Here is a 15,941-nt window from a genome sequence, read left to right as displayed (position 1 = left end):
AGCGTTTCTCACAATTTGTAATTTTATAATATTTATCTGTGTATTGTTTAATGACAATCTCCCTTAATGTATAGGAAATAATACATGCATTGAGAAATAATAGATGATATAGATGGAAGAAATAAATAAAATGAAGGAAATTTAATGTGAAGAGAGATAATGTTGAACAGACTTAAGAGTAATTTGTTTTGCTGAAGTAGAGAGGCCAATAAATGGGAGAGAAAATAATGAATTAAAAGTTGTCATGAAGAAAAGTTTTTTCTGCAATGAAGGAAAATCATTCTAAAGATGAAAAGAACACTATGTTATTTTTTTAAAAAATCAATCCAGAAAAAATCAACATTAATACATGGCCTGCAAATTATTAAATTTCTAGGAAAAGAGAGAAATGCTCACATATTCAGGAACAAAGACAAATTATCTGCAAGCGTGAAAAGCTCTGGCTGACTTCAGCCTTTTCCACTGCAACATAAATTCCAGAAGACAAATAAATGATGCCTATAAAATTATATAAAAAATAAATGTGACAATTATAATGTATCCAGCTGATATGAGTTTCAACTATGAAGGCAATGGACAGACATCTTCAAACACCACAGGACTCAAAGAAATAACATTTAGTGACTCTTCTTGGAAAATTTTCCCAGTGGTCAAATGCAGCTAATTTGATATAAAATCAGAGTGTAAAACCCTGAAAAGGATAAACTGTGGTAAAAGGAAGGATGATGAGAATTTAATTAATTTACACATAGAATTAAGGGTAGGCACATGTGGGAACTGAAATGATAGAACAAGATATAGTTGTAGTAAACCTTGACGATATAAAATAGTAATAAAAGCAATAATATTTGGCAGGAGTGGAGAGGAGGTGGAAGGAAGTATAAGGGCACCAATTATCTCATCTTTTATGGTACACAGTCAATAAATGCTTAGCACCTAGAAATGGTGTTATAAAGTTTCTGTCTTCAGGTGTATTACATTCGAGTGAAGAAAAATGTAAATAAATAATTTACTTTAGTCATAAATGCTTAAAGGAATCAAATAAGGATACTGAGATAGAGAGCAACAAACATGGAAATGGAGAGATAAATTAGCTACAGTGTAGAAGAAGGATGCTATGGGAAAGTAATTTACTTTCTATATATCTAACCTACCATTAAAATTAATGATGACTCTACCAATTTTATGTTTTAAAATATATCTTCCCTTAAGTTTTTCTTTTAATATCTTCCCTTAAGTTTTAAAGAAGTACTATGTCTTGTGATAGACATATTTTTTTTAAAAAAATCATTGAATTATTGTTTTACCTCAGATTCACAGCAGTTTTTTCTTCTGCTAAATTTAACTAAAATTACAGTAAATACTATTTGTTAAAATAGCATGTAGAGAGTGAGACTAAGAAAAGATTTCTACCTATTTATCTACCTCTCAATATCTTTCTACTTACCTATCTTAGTTGTGACAGAGTTATCAGCTCTCTATCACAGAGAACATTGGGACTATTGTTCACTTATTTTAACCATGTAGCTTATGGATTGTGCTGGAATTATCTAAAATAAGCAATATTCTAAGACAAAAAATTTATTCTATTACCCACCCTCTCTAAAAAAATTATCACTCTTTCCTATTTGCCAAATATGTTATACTGCTGCTAACACTTTAAGTCTGGTTTCATCTTGTATTTTTCCATCTTCATTCATAAGAGTTAACCTTATGTGGCTTCTTTGTAAGAAGAAATATATATTTCTTTTAGATATAAGTTGTGTTGTTGGTTTTTTATTGGTCAGGAAAATAAATTTGAGGAAAACAATTGACAGAACTTTTTGAGCTCAATTGTCCTATACTTGAAACAGTTTCATATTCATAACGATTTGGTTCTAACTTAAAATAAAAAGTGGCAGACACATAATGACAGAGAAAAGTATTCATCCAAGTTGTGCTCTAAACAGCAAGACAATCATTGTAAAGTAAAAACTCACTTAAGTCATATGAAAAGCTTTATGTTTTCTGTGCTAAGCAATCTTAGAGTGAATGTCTCATATTTAGAGTCACACAGTAAAATTGGTGTTGACTAAAACTGCTGGGTGTACAACATGGACAAAACCCGGTAATTGTCCTAACTGAACAAATAAAATCACAGACTATGAGATAAAACTGGGTTTATTAAGCAGTTGTATGTTGACATTATCTTATAAAAAATGTTAAAATGCTAACAAAATATAAGTTCAAAGCTAAAACTAATTTTGCTTTTCTTGGACACTTTTGCAGAAAATTTTTAAAAGTGCATGATATGCTGAGAACTAATAATGGTAGGGAAGGTATTAATCAAAAATAGTAAGAAGTAGGACAAGGAAACCTAGGGAAAAATTCTACATAACTAAGTTCGTCCATCTGGATTCCAAAAGCAGTGAAGTAATAGTCTATTTGTGGATTTTTTTTTTTTTTTTGTATCTGTCTGGATAGGTTTTTATAGTTTTGAAGCTATACGGAGCTGGCTTGACAAATAACCAAACATCATCAGCATCAGTTGGTAAGGAAATAAGTAATCAACAAATAGTATATTGACACTGTTGAGACTATAACCTGTCAATAGATACTGTCTTTATTTTCTGCCCAAGTTTGGAACAAATTTACAGAGAGGTAGACAAACTAATGGAAATTTAAGTGTTAGCTTTATTATTGATACTACCTAGGGGGGAAGACATGTTTTGGGTTTGAAACCAAATGGACTTGCTGATACTTTCTACTCCCCTTCCCTCCTGTACCCTTAGTCTAGAACTTGGGGCCTCACATCTGAGGGAAAATCTGGATCTCAGTACAGACACATTGACCCAGAATCTGAGTGAAGAGAGAAGAAAAGAGACTGAAACACCAGTGTTTATGAACTTTTAATGGACTAACTTCACTTGATTGAGAAATATAAGTTAAAGATATCACCCCTTTATCAGCTAATCCACTTCTTTTCTTTGAGCAGTGGTAAGAAATGTGTAAAAGATAGAGGTCATCTTAGCTTCCACTAGGAAACATAAAAAGTATGAAGTGCTGTCCTTCATAACAAATAACTTTCCCATGTATTTTATAATATAACACATTAAATTTTATAAACATTATTTGAAAACATTAGAATCTCTGCTGCTAAGACACATACACACAAATACTTTTTATTAAAAATATTTTTCAAAAGAAAATTACAAGAAAATATGTAAACTGGCAAAATGTGAAAGAAAAGGCATGTAGGAAATAAAAATGAATAACTGCTCCATAGGGGTGTACCAGATTTTCCAGAGTGTCTTGGTTAAATTCTCTCCTCCCTATGGGTGTTGTTCAGTTCAGAAAAATACTGTTTTTCATAATGTGACACATTTTAAGATTGCAATACATGGTAATTAAATGGATTGCCAATAAAAAAGTCATAAACAATGAATGACAGTCCATTCTAATGTTATTAATATTTAAGCCACTGAGTCAGTTGATTCTGTGATTTTTGTCAATGTAAGTGACATAATTGATTGGATCTATTCAATGTTTGGAGTGTGTTAACATGATGACTTAAAAAAATTGCACTTATGTTTTCCAACTACAATTTCCTTTTGTAGAGGTTTTTGTAAAACTAGAATGCTTCAACCCCTCTGAGGCAGGATCTGCATGCATTAGTGCAACAAGTTGTTCAGGAGAAAGGAGTTTTGTTTGCTTGAAAAATCAAGGGTGGGAGACACAAATCTATGACATGGAGCTAGGGACAAGTGTTAGGAATTTCATATCCTAAGGTAATGGAGACAAAACTTGGAACAGTTGTAAGTGCTTTTCAATAAATGTTGTCATTTTCATCAGAGGCTGAATTTAAGGGTTCACGTGCATATACGTTTGCAATGCCTTGTTTTAAAGAAACATAAAATGAATCCTATATGTCAATTGAAGCTTTCAAAGAAGAGAAGCATTAGTATCGTGATCCAGAATAAAATTTGATACAATAATATTTAGTAATGTTATTGGTTTCCAGAAGTAATTTTTTATATTTGGTAATTTTTTTACAGTCGATGAACCAGTGTTTGGTATTTATACATATTAAGTGAACAAACATATAAATAAATGAGTGAATGAATACAAAATAATATCATTACCCTTCCATGATCTACCCTATAGGGAAGGTGTGACTATTTTTTTGTTTTCAGTGGATCTTATGAAAGAACAATTCAAGCCATAAGAGGCCCCATTTATTTTTGAAAACTCTGGACAAATATACATTCTCTTCCTGCTGGTTCATTAACTATAGTATCTTCCCTGTAGATCCCCAAACCGTTTGGTCATGTCAAGCTAGTTAAATATTTTGTCAGACTGTGGTTCATTGGCCCCTCATTGTTAAAAGAGCTAAAGCTTTATTTACAATGCTCAGCAGTATATTCAGTTTAATTCCAAAGATTCTTAGAGGCAGGATTTTGTTTTAGGATGAGGTGTTTCCTTTGCAAACAAAATCCTTTATTACCTTTCATTGCTTTCTTCACTGGAGATCATGACACAGTTCTAAAATATAATCTGACTAGACATCATGGTGATTTGAGGGAAGATCACTGAGAGTATTGTGATTTCAAGGCTTAGGAACAAGTTCTTAGGATTATGATTGTAGGTTTGAAGTGACATCTGTAGATGCAAAATGTAAGGGCATATTAAACATTGATTTCAAATTAATAATTCATAGGAGATAAACACCTGTTTATTTTTTTCTTTTTGTTACACAATTACTAAAATATTTATTATAGAAAATATTTAAAATGTGATTAAGTCCAACATTTTGAAGTTGGATACAAATGACTGAGATGTTAATAATGAAATAGTATCATATTAGCTCATTAAAGACGTTTAGATAGGTATATAGATATAGATGTAGAAATAGATATAGCTAGACATATGACAAAATTATTCTTTTGGCAGTATTCCAGAGTGTGTAATACCCCATGTCTCCCTGATGCTGAATTTAATCATTATTTTCCAATAATAAAAGAGAAAAATGTCATCTTATTGTTAAATGTATATTTCTGTAATTGCTAATAAGAGAAAATACTTTCAAAATTTGGAACATCCATTTCTGTTTTATATTTGTGAATTGCTTTTTATTTGCAATTATTTGGTTTCATCAAGGTAATTTTGTTTTTTAAATTGTTTTTAAACAATTCTTTTTATGTTAATAATATTAACCATTTTCAATAAATGCTACCATTTTTCCCAGTTTGTTTTAAGGTGATTCTCATAAATTATTTTAAGCTTTTATGTACTAAAATCCAATAATACTCTTGTTTATTTCTATTTGTATCTACTACAAAGAATTACTTAGCCAGAAGAAGAAAACAAATATTAAATTACTTTTCCACTAATTTGTCTTTTAATTATTTAACTTAAACCTTTATCCATTTCAAATTTATTTTTGAATAATATGTTATATAGAGTCTAAATTCAGATTTTTTCCACATCATTTGTTCAAAGATTTGAAATGTTATTTTGCCAATGAAATTGTTTTATACATTTCAATCTATTTACCTTCTACTCTGTTTAATTGATTTTTTTTTGTTTATCTTGAAAGAGCTGTATACTTCTAATACATAATATACTTTTCTGAAATATTTTAATATCTAATAGGACAAATACTTTTTCACTCTCTCTTTAATAATATTTTATGGTAAAATTAAAATGATTTCATCAAGTTCCCCCTAAATCCCATTTGTATAGTCATTAAAGTCATTATAGTTACAGTAATTTGAAGTCAATCAGAAATATATATTCCTTTAGTTTATGTAGATTTTAAATGTCATTCAATAACATTTTTTCTGCATAATTTTTATCAAATAATAGGAATTATTTATTTTTTGTGAAAAGGACTTTAGCTCATTGTGTTTTCCAACAACTTTTCTTTTTTTTTTTTTTTTTAATAGTACGTAAGCCTCTCACTGTTGTGGCCTCTCCGGTTGTGGAGCACAGGCTCCAGATGTGCAGGCTCAGCGGCCATGGCTCACAGGCCCAGCTGCTCTGCAGCATGTGGGATCTTCCCGGACCGGGGCACGAACCCATATCCCCTGCATCGGCAGGCAGACTCTCAACCACAGTGCCACCAGGGAAGCCCCCAACAACTTCTGTTATCATGTTGGAAACACTAATTTTGCCTTTTTAATTTATGGTTGACTACCTCACTGAAATTTCTTATTAATATCATTTAAAAAGAAATATTTCTCTTAACAGACTCTCAAATCCTTCACAAAAATGGTAACTTTTAAATATCTTCCTTACTGTAATTTATTTGTTTTTGTTTGTTTTTGTATTTGAAGTTTTATATTGCCACACTTCCAGAATAATGTTGAATACTGGGAGTGATGAAAAGCATCCTTTTGTTGAGATCGATTATATTTAAAAGATGCTCAAATCCAGCAGCAAATAAAACAAGACCAAGCAGATTTAGTTCAGAGATGCCAAAATGTTCTGATATCAGAAAAATCTATTAATTTAAATTAACATATTAATAGATCAAATGAGAAAAATTATCTCACAAACTGTAAAAAGTCCTTTGAGGAAATTTAATATCTTGTATAAATCTCCTAATAAACTAACAATAAAACATTAGCTGAAGCCAGTCAAAAAACAGGATGGTTAAAGATAAACACTAGACTTAGAGTGGACACCTACTAGAGGAAGTTTCAAATTCCTATCTATGGGTCCTTTAAAGTTCATGAATGAGCATCAGGGAGTCTATGTACAAGTGAAAGTAAATGTAAAAGTAAGTGGAAATATATACACATATTTTGTAGTTTTAGATTTTTCTGGAGACCTGTTTCATTACTGTGACCAAATTCTCTCACAGATCCAAATTTGTAAATATTATTCTTGATTTGAAAGCACATTGTAATTAGACCAGAAAATCAAATAGTATGATCGTTGGATATTTTCCTCAAGGAACTCATCAGCATTTAAAGATAAAATGAATGGACTGCAACTCTGTCAAATTTCCATAAATATTATTTCTCTCCTCTGGGCTTTGGATAGAAGTTTGATAGCAGATCATCTGAGATTATCTTCTCTGAAGATAATGTGAAGTATGACATTCTCAATCCATAAGTGATCAGAAATACCTTGTGTTTTAGCAACTATAGGGGCAGGTGGTAAGTCAATTGGTTTCCATAAAATATTAGATAATGAAATAAGCCAGGACTCTTGGTTAGATTTCTTACAATGGAGACCAAAAATAACCATTCCTTTTTTGGAATGACCTAAAAGTAAAACTGTACATACAATATCTCTGAAATGTTAACTTAGAAATCAATGGGTACACACACAAAAGTGTATGTATCGGGCTTCCCTGGTGGCGCAGTGGTTGAGAGTCTGCCTGCCGATGCGGGGGACACGGGTTCGTGCCCTGGTCCGGGAAGATCCCACATGTCGCGGAGCGGCTGGGCCTGTGAGCCATGGCCGCTGAGCCTGCGCGTCTGGAGCCTGTGTTCCACAACGGGAGAGGCCACAACAGTGAGAGGCCCATGTACTACAAAAAAAAAAAAAAAAAAAATAGTGTATGTATCTATATCTAATTACATATTAATTACTATACATAAAAACCAGATGTATACCAAAGGCAAAGAGATCTTTTCATATTACTACTAACAAAGATAATAATGTTCCCAGTAGTTTCACCCACCAAGAAATTAACATATTTATTGAGTGCCTACTGTTATAGGCACTGTGTCAGTGACAGGCAAATTTTTTGTGTCTCCCCTTAAATTTACAAAGTTCTTTCACAAAAACTCTCATTATTAACCTCCGATTAGATGACTCATTATTGTTATGATAAGTGTATATCTGTGTAATTTACATCTCTGCAAAATTTTCCCATTAACTTAAATTAGACAAATCAAAACAATTCTAATTTCCTTTACAAAATTGTTTTCTGGTGAAGGTTTGCAATCTTGTCCACCTTCCTGTACCTCTTTAGTCTGCTCCATGCACTTAGATTATTGTCTTGTGCTCGTGGCCCAACCAAGCTTCAGAGAAGACTATATCTAGGATTGCCAGGTTATATCAGGTCACACATCACTTCATTCTCCATCCCTGGTAGTAAATCTCACTTTAGTCTTCTCATCAGAAGGAAATCCAAAACAGGTATACCTGGAAAAGTTCTTCATTATATTTTTATTCTGGCGGAATTTCTGGGACCTAGTTCAATCCAAGGAAGTCTTTGAGTGTTTGATTTCAGGCTTCAGATGATTCTAAGGTTAGATATGACGCCCTTCTCCAGGTCTTTATAAGATTTTCTCTAGTGTGTTGATTCTCCAACAGTGAGGATATAAGCAGGTTGGTGTTTTCTATTGGTTGGTAGTCCTACATTATTTTTATTTCACCTTGTTAAATCACCATCTTTACAGAGAGGCCCTCAATGACTACATCTGCCTTCTCAGTACTCCATGGTACTTAGGATCCTTTTGGTTTGTAGCAATATTTGCTACTTTATGTTTACTACACCAAGGTAACAAAATTGTTCTAGTTTTGACTTTTATATATTTTAAGTATTATTACTTACTGCTCTGCCACCATACAACATTGGCCCAACTTTTGTCTTTGCTGTTATTCTTTAAGTGCCATAAATCTTAAGGGAATATTAGAATTGTTTCCATTTCTTAGGGTGCAGTTATGTGATCTATAAGTAGCACAACCAGCAGCTAGAACTGAACAACTTATTTGGAAAAAACACTTACCCAAACTACAATTCAAAAGAGGTTGGATACCAGCAAGGCATTTGTGGTGGATTCTTCTTAAGTTGAACTCTGAGGTGGTGTTTGTTGGTGGGTATAAGACAGAGTAGGAAAGGGAGAGGAAAAATTGGACAGAGGAAAATGTTGAGCTATGAAACAGGCTGACAATACCTTGCCCTACTTCATAGGGAGTGCTTGAGCAGAAATGACTCATTAGTGTTATTTTAAAATGGCCAGGTCTTTATAGCCTAGTCTCAATTAGTTATTGGATGTGAACCACCCTTGTCCAGGGTAGGTTTCTATAGCTAGGGAAATCTCTGAAGGGACTGACAAGTCTCTCAGTAGTTGAGACGATAAGTAGTTCCTTCAAATAGAAATTTGGGTAGTACATCTCCATGTCCATACATTACAATATATAAAGAGATATATTATGGCATCACAATCTATTCTGGAGGAGATGTGGGGAAAGAAGAAATAAAACATATGCAAAGGAAAGTATAGCTAACCTTTTCAGACCTAATCTGTATCTTTATATCTCATGCTTTGTATCTCAAATTCTTAAGTAAATAATGAAGAATTATTTGGCCTAAGAGTTGTTTCCTTTATTTCAGCCTAGAACAGTTTTTATTAAAGTCTGAAGAAAGATCAATTGAAAGTAGTTTAAGAACATGCTGATTATAAGGGTGACCAGTAGTTCTATACTTTTACCTCTGAATGAAAAGAATTAATGACACACATAATTATGAGATTCCTAAAGTCAAAGCTATACAAAGTGTCAATAATTCAAAATTTAAAGTCAACAGTGATCCAGAATTAAAAGACCAGTAAGTGATAAATTATAATAATAATAACAATAAGAAAATATTGTGAATATTTGGCTAATATAAACAATTTAAATATATGTATCAGTGTGCCTTTTTGAGTAAAATTGTGTCAAATGACTAAGCAACACATACCAATATCTTTTTAATATTTAAGGTGGTAGAATTCAGACTTACCTCTGGAGAAATACTTTATGCATTCAGTTTGTATATTTCAATGAAGCAAATTACAGACTTAGATTTCACTCAGAACTCCTATTGGGAATACTGTGCTTCATAGAAGAAAAACAATCTGGATGTAGTCAGAGACAAAGCAAGTGGATGGAAACAAGTTTTGACAGTACAGTGAGCCAAATCCTGCCTTCACAGGCATGCATGTCCACCATCGCTGCCAGCATCAATGGAGCCCACTCTAGAGCCCATTTTCAGGTGAAAATACTGAAGAGGAAAGTCTCCAAAGGAATTTTATGGAGTTTTCCCATTAGTTTCAGGAAGCTCCAGCTTCTTTGTGTGATCTGAATAAAGCTAAGACTACCTAATTATGTAGTCAAATGTTTTGGTTATATGTTTCACTCCTTGTTCTAATTATCACCTATCTCAAAGGGGAGATCTTCATTTTACAAATAGCAGGGAGAACAGGATTATCTTCCCCTCCCAAACTTATTCAAAGATGAGAAAAAACACAGTAGGAGTCCTCACTGAAGAAAATGACACTTAACTGCAGTGTTTATCAACATAATTTGTTGCTTTTCTTGATAGAAATTCACTCAAAACTAACAAACACACTCTGAGAAGAAAGAAAAATATGTAGTAACTAAAATTTAGATGCTTTGTAAATTAGAAGTTTGAGTTAATGGACTTGAGCTACCAAAAAGAATTGTTAGTGAATCTCAAATTGTTCAGATATGAAATTAAGTTTTTTAATTGAAAAACTACTTAATAACTAATTAAATTATTTATTATATGTTGTGATACAAATTAAGGCAATAATACCTTAATGGCTGTCTCTCACATGCTAATAAACACTACAGCTTCTATGAGTAGTTCCAAGGATAGGGTGTACTTTTAATTCACCCTGAGCTTTAGCTTTTAACTGAGCTTTAGCTAAGTAGCAGCTGAAATGCTTTCCCGCACTGTAATGATCTCCAATTCTTAAAAGTATTCACTTGACACTCAACATGATTTTTACGAATCATATCTTATATTCTAATTTGATCAGAAGTAGGTTTCTTGTTTGAGTAAATTCCCACCTCATCCCCATTTTAAGTTTTTTTAATATAAACTTATAATTTTGAATTGGTTAAAACCTATTTTTTTCTGAGATACTCCCTGTTGTTCTACTTTATGAGTCACCATGACATTTCCTGTACCAATGTATTGTAAGCTTGGTTAATTTTTTACCTTTTCTAAAAATAAATGATTATACCAATGTGCTATTTTTCATATCTAATTATATCCTACTAATATCCATTATCTCACCCAAAAACCTACCTATCTTCAAGAATTCTACAAATCTAGTTCTCTCAACATACAACTTTCTCTCACATGTTTCCAAGTGCCTGCTAAATAAAATCATATAGTGTCCATCTATCACCACCAACTCAACATATTTGGAATCATTGTTAGATTTCTTCATGTCATTAAATGTTGGTAATAATACTACAAATTATTTCCTGACTTTCAACCTTCACATCTTGATCTATGCCATATCATGTCTATTTTGCTATAAGTGACCTTGATTGGCAAGATCACAATTCAAGGCAAAGAAAATAAATATGGAATGTAAATAGGTCCACCAAGATAGGATGAACACATGAACATAAACAATTGGAGGTGAAAGGGAGGCCTATGAGATGGTAGCATGTGGTATCCAGAGTGTCTGATGGCAGAAAATAACTATGAATCCATGCAGATGTCAGCAAAAACTAGCTGAGGAATTATATGGATGGACAAAAAGATAACACTTGGCTGTAGAGAGGCCAACAAACAATGCAAAAGATAGTGCATAGAGACTTCTTTCCAAAGAATACAGAATGTGAAGTGAAGGAGAGTGATTTTAAAGTGGAGAAACATGAAAAGTACTACCTCAGCCGGTTGACAAAGGTTAATGTCAACAGTGGTAAGTCATGTTGAGTTCATGTACCCTTGATAAGAAGTTTGTGGTCTGTCTCCTCAAAATTCGTAACTCCTGTCTAGCCATGAGAAAAACAGACAAACCCAAACTGAAGAACATTCTACAAAATACAGGATCAGTGATCTTCAAAATTTTCAAGGTCATCAAAAACAAAGTATGAGCAAATATCACAGTGTAAAGGAGTCTGAGGAGGTATAAAGACTAAATGTAATGTGATATCTTGAATAGAATCTTGGAAAAGAAAAAGGACATTAGGCCCCAAATAAGGAAATTTGAATAAAGTATAGGCATTTGCTAATAATAATGTGTCGATATTTCATCATTAATTATAATAAATATATCAAGGAAAATTGGGTGAAAATATAAAGAAACTCTTTGTAATATTGTTGCAACTTTTCTGTAAATCTGAAAATTATTCTAAAATTTTAAAATATTAAAATTATATAAAGAAGAAAAAATGCAGAGAAAATGGGGAAATGTTTTCAAGTAGACATCAGACAGATGAAACCACAGAATAAAGATAAAAGCCTTGGGCTTGATGCCAGAATAACTGGCTAGAGCTCAATCCAGGGATTTAGTAAAAAAAAATAGAACACTTTTTCTTGTAATGGGCCAGAGAGTAAATATTGTTAGCTTTGCAGGCCATGTAGTCTCTGTCACAACTACTGAACTCTGCCATTGTTACACAATAGTATTCATAAGAATTCATAAACAAATGGGCATGATTCTTAATGAAACTTTGTTTACAAAAATAAGAGGTGAGCTGGAGTGTAGGCTATCAACCCCTAGTATGAAGATAGGTAATTCAGAGAATTGATATAAAAACAGAGGAAAGTGACAAAGACTTAGTCACTAGGACTAGAGTTTAAAACAGAACTTGGTTAAAGGAATATGTGATCTTAATTATCGAGGCAGTGGTACAAATCAGAATGATTTAAGAAAGTAGCTTTATTTTAGATTGTCAGAGTTCCGGAATCCAACTTTAAATTTCCTTGACCAAGGACATGATCTGCCTCAGAGGCAAGTACTAAGAGGACTAAAAGGCACAGAGCCTGGGAGCATTCTCCATGGCCAGTACCTGGAATGCAGATTGTTCTATATTGCTGACCAAGCTCAGTCATCCATTCAGTCTGTATTCAATCATATTAATAAGACACCATTTTCCCCACCAAATCCTTATGGCTTATTGCTCAGGAATCATAATCAATTCTTTTCTGAAGGATACAAAGCAGACAAGTTGTTACTCTGTTTGCTCATGCAATTTAAGAATCTAAGAATATGTCAGTGCTCCCTCAAAGGTTTAGTTGATCTTTTGCCTATTTAGCCAGAAAATGAAACGTTCATAGATTAAAAGCATCAACTTTTCTCTTTCTCTTATTTTCTATCTAGAAAAATAATAGATATAAACATTCTTCCTGCATTTCCTAGAAGTTTGAAATACTTTAAGGCCAAGGTGAACAGAATTGAATGAGAGTTTTTGAAGAGCAGAGAATGTTATTTCAAGGATATAAAATAAATTGATTGAATGTGACATGCTGTAAGAACCAAATAAATTCAGACTGAACCCACAGTTTAGAATCTGTTGGTCTGATTATTTTATCTAACAAGTTAAAAAAAAATTATCCCCATGGTTTACTTTTCATTTGAACTTTTTGTTGTATTACACTTTATTTAAGGATATTTTCAGACTTCTCCTCTTATCACTATATCTAAGAAAACAGACAGTTAAGAGTTCACTGTAAGGGAGGAGTACCCATACAGTTTACAACCAGGAATTCTTTTTTTTTTTTCCAGTATCTTAACATTGCAGTGGGAAAAGCTTACAATGGTAGAAGTGTGGAGGTCTCAAAATAAACTGTGTCTAGAAGAAAGAGAAAAGGTGACTAAATCCTAGAAAATATCAAAAAGTGAGTCATAGTCCTTTCGGTCAGGTCAGCAATCTCCCAGGGTGTCTAATAAACACTGGTTTAAACTTTCTAAGGAAAACTTTTAAACTACAGTTTTGGCTTCACTGTCAAGCACTCAGCTTTTTTATAACTGCTTGTAAAAATCATTCACCAGAATCGAGGGACATGGGTTCTAATTACAGTTTAATTTCTAAGAAGCTGAGTGTCCTTCTATAAACTAACTTACATTTTCTGGAATCAATTTTCTTTATTAATAAATTTAAAAGTTTGAACTATATCAGTGATTTACAATCTGACAGCATACAAGTATTATTTAATATTACATCCCGTTGTAAAAACAGACATCAAAAACAATAGCAAAAAAAAAAAAAAAGAAAAAAAAAAGGTGAGAGGTCTACCACAGGAGCTTCAGGTCCCAGGAAATATTAATCAGTGAGCAGTCTCCTGGAGGTCCTCATCTCAGAAACAAGACCTGACTCTACCCAACTGCTGGCAAACTCCAGTGCTGTATGCCTCAGGCCAAACAACCTGCAAGACAGGAACACAGCCCCACTCATCAAAAAAAAATGACATGACAAAATATATGTTACAGATGGAGGAGCAAAGCAAAATCCTACAAGATCAAATAAATGAAGAGGAAATAGGCAACCTACCTGAAAAATAATTCAGAGTAATGATAGTAAAGATGATCCAAAATCTTGGAAATATAATGGAGGAATGGATTGAGAAAATACAAGAAATGTTTAACAAGGACTTAGAAGAACTAAAGAACAAACAGTGATGAACAACACAATAACTGAAATGAAAAATACACAAGAAAGAATCAATAGCATAATAACTGAGACAGAAGAACAAATAAGTGAACTAGAAGGTAGAAAGGTGGAAATAAGTGCTGTGGAGAAAAATAAAGATAAAAGAATGAAAAGAAATGAGGATGGCCCCAGAGACTTCTGGGACAACATTAAATGTACCAACATTCAAATTATAGAGTTCCCAGAAGAGAAAGAGAAAGGTCTGAGAAAATATTTGAAGAGATTATAGTCGGAAAGTTCCCTAACATGGGAAAGGAAATAGCCACACAAATTCAGATAGCACAGAGAGTCCCATACAAGATGAACCCAAGGAGGAACATGCTGAGAAACATATTAATCAAACTAACAAAAATTAAATTCAAAGAAAAATTATTAAAATCAGTAAAGGAAAAGCAAAAAAAAACAAACAAACAGAAAAACCAAAAAACAAAACAAACAAACAAACAAACAAAAAAACAAGGGAATCCCCACAAGGTCATAAGCTGAGATTTCAGCAGAAACTCTGCAGGCCAGAAGGGAGTTGAGGGATATACTTAATGTGATGAAAGGGAAAAACCTACAACCAATATTATTCTAACAGACAAGGATCTCATTCAGATTTGATAGAGAAACCAAAAGCTTTACAGACAAGCAAAAGCTAAGAGAATTCAGTACCACCAAACCAGCTTCACAACAAATGCTAAAGGAACTTAATTAGGCAGGAAACACAAAAGAAGAGAACAAAAGAGGAAAGGCGGAAAAAAAACTTACAAAAACGTACCCAAAACAATTAAGAAACTGGAAATAAGAACATAGATGTTGATAATTACCTTAAATGTAAATGGATTAAATGCTCCAACCAAAAGACACAGACTGGCTGAATAGATACAAAAACAAGACTAATATATGTGCTGTCTACAAGAGACCCACTTCAGACCTAGTGATACATACAGACTGAAAATAAGGGAATGGAAAAAGGTATTCCATGCAAATGGTAATCAAAAAAACTCGAGTAGCAATAGTCATATCAGATAAACAAGACTTTAAAATAAACACAGTTACAAGAGACAAGGAAGGACACTATATAATTATCAAGGGATCAATCCAAGTAGCAGACATAACTGATAAATATATATACACCTAACATAGGAGCACCTCAATTCATAAGGCAAATGCTAACACCCATAAAAGGGGAAGTTGATCGTAATACAATAATAGTGGGGGACTTTAACACCACATTTACACCAATGGACAGATAATCCAGATGGAAAATAAATAAGGAAACATGAGCTTTAAATGACACAATAAACCAGATACACTTAATTGATATATATAGGACATTCCATCTGAAAGCAGCAGAATACACTTCTCAAGTGCGCACAGAACATTCTCCAGGATAGATCACATCTGGGGTCACAAATAAAGCCTCAATAGATTTAAGAAAATTGAAATAATATCAAGCATCTTTTCTGACCACAATGCAATGAGGTTAGAAATCAGTAATAGGAAAAAAATGTTGTAAAAAACACAAAGGTATGGGGGTTACAATATACTGCTAAATAACC

Source organism: Orcinus orca, chromosome 13, assembly GCF_937001465.1.
Source record: "Orcinus orca chromosome 13, mOrcOrc1.1, whole genome shotgun sequence".
NCBI classification, from domain to species: Eukaryota; Metazoa; Chordata; class Mammalia; order Artiodactyla; family Delphinidae; genus Orcinus; species Orcinus orca.
Note: the sequence above shows the minus strand (reverse complement) of the source record.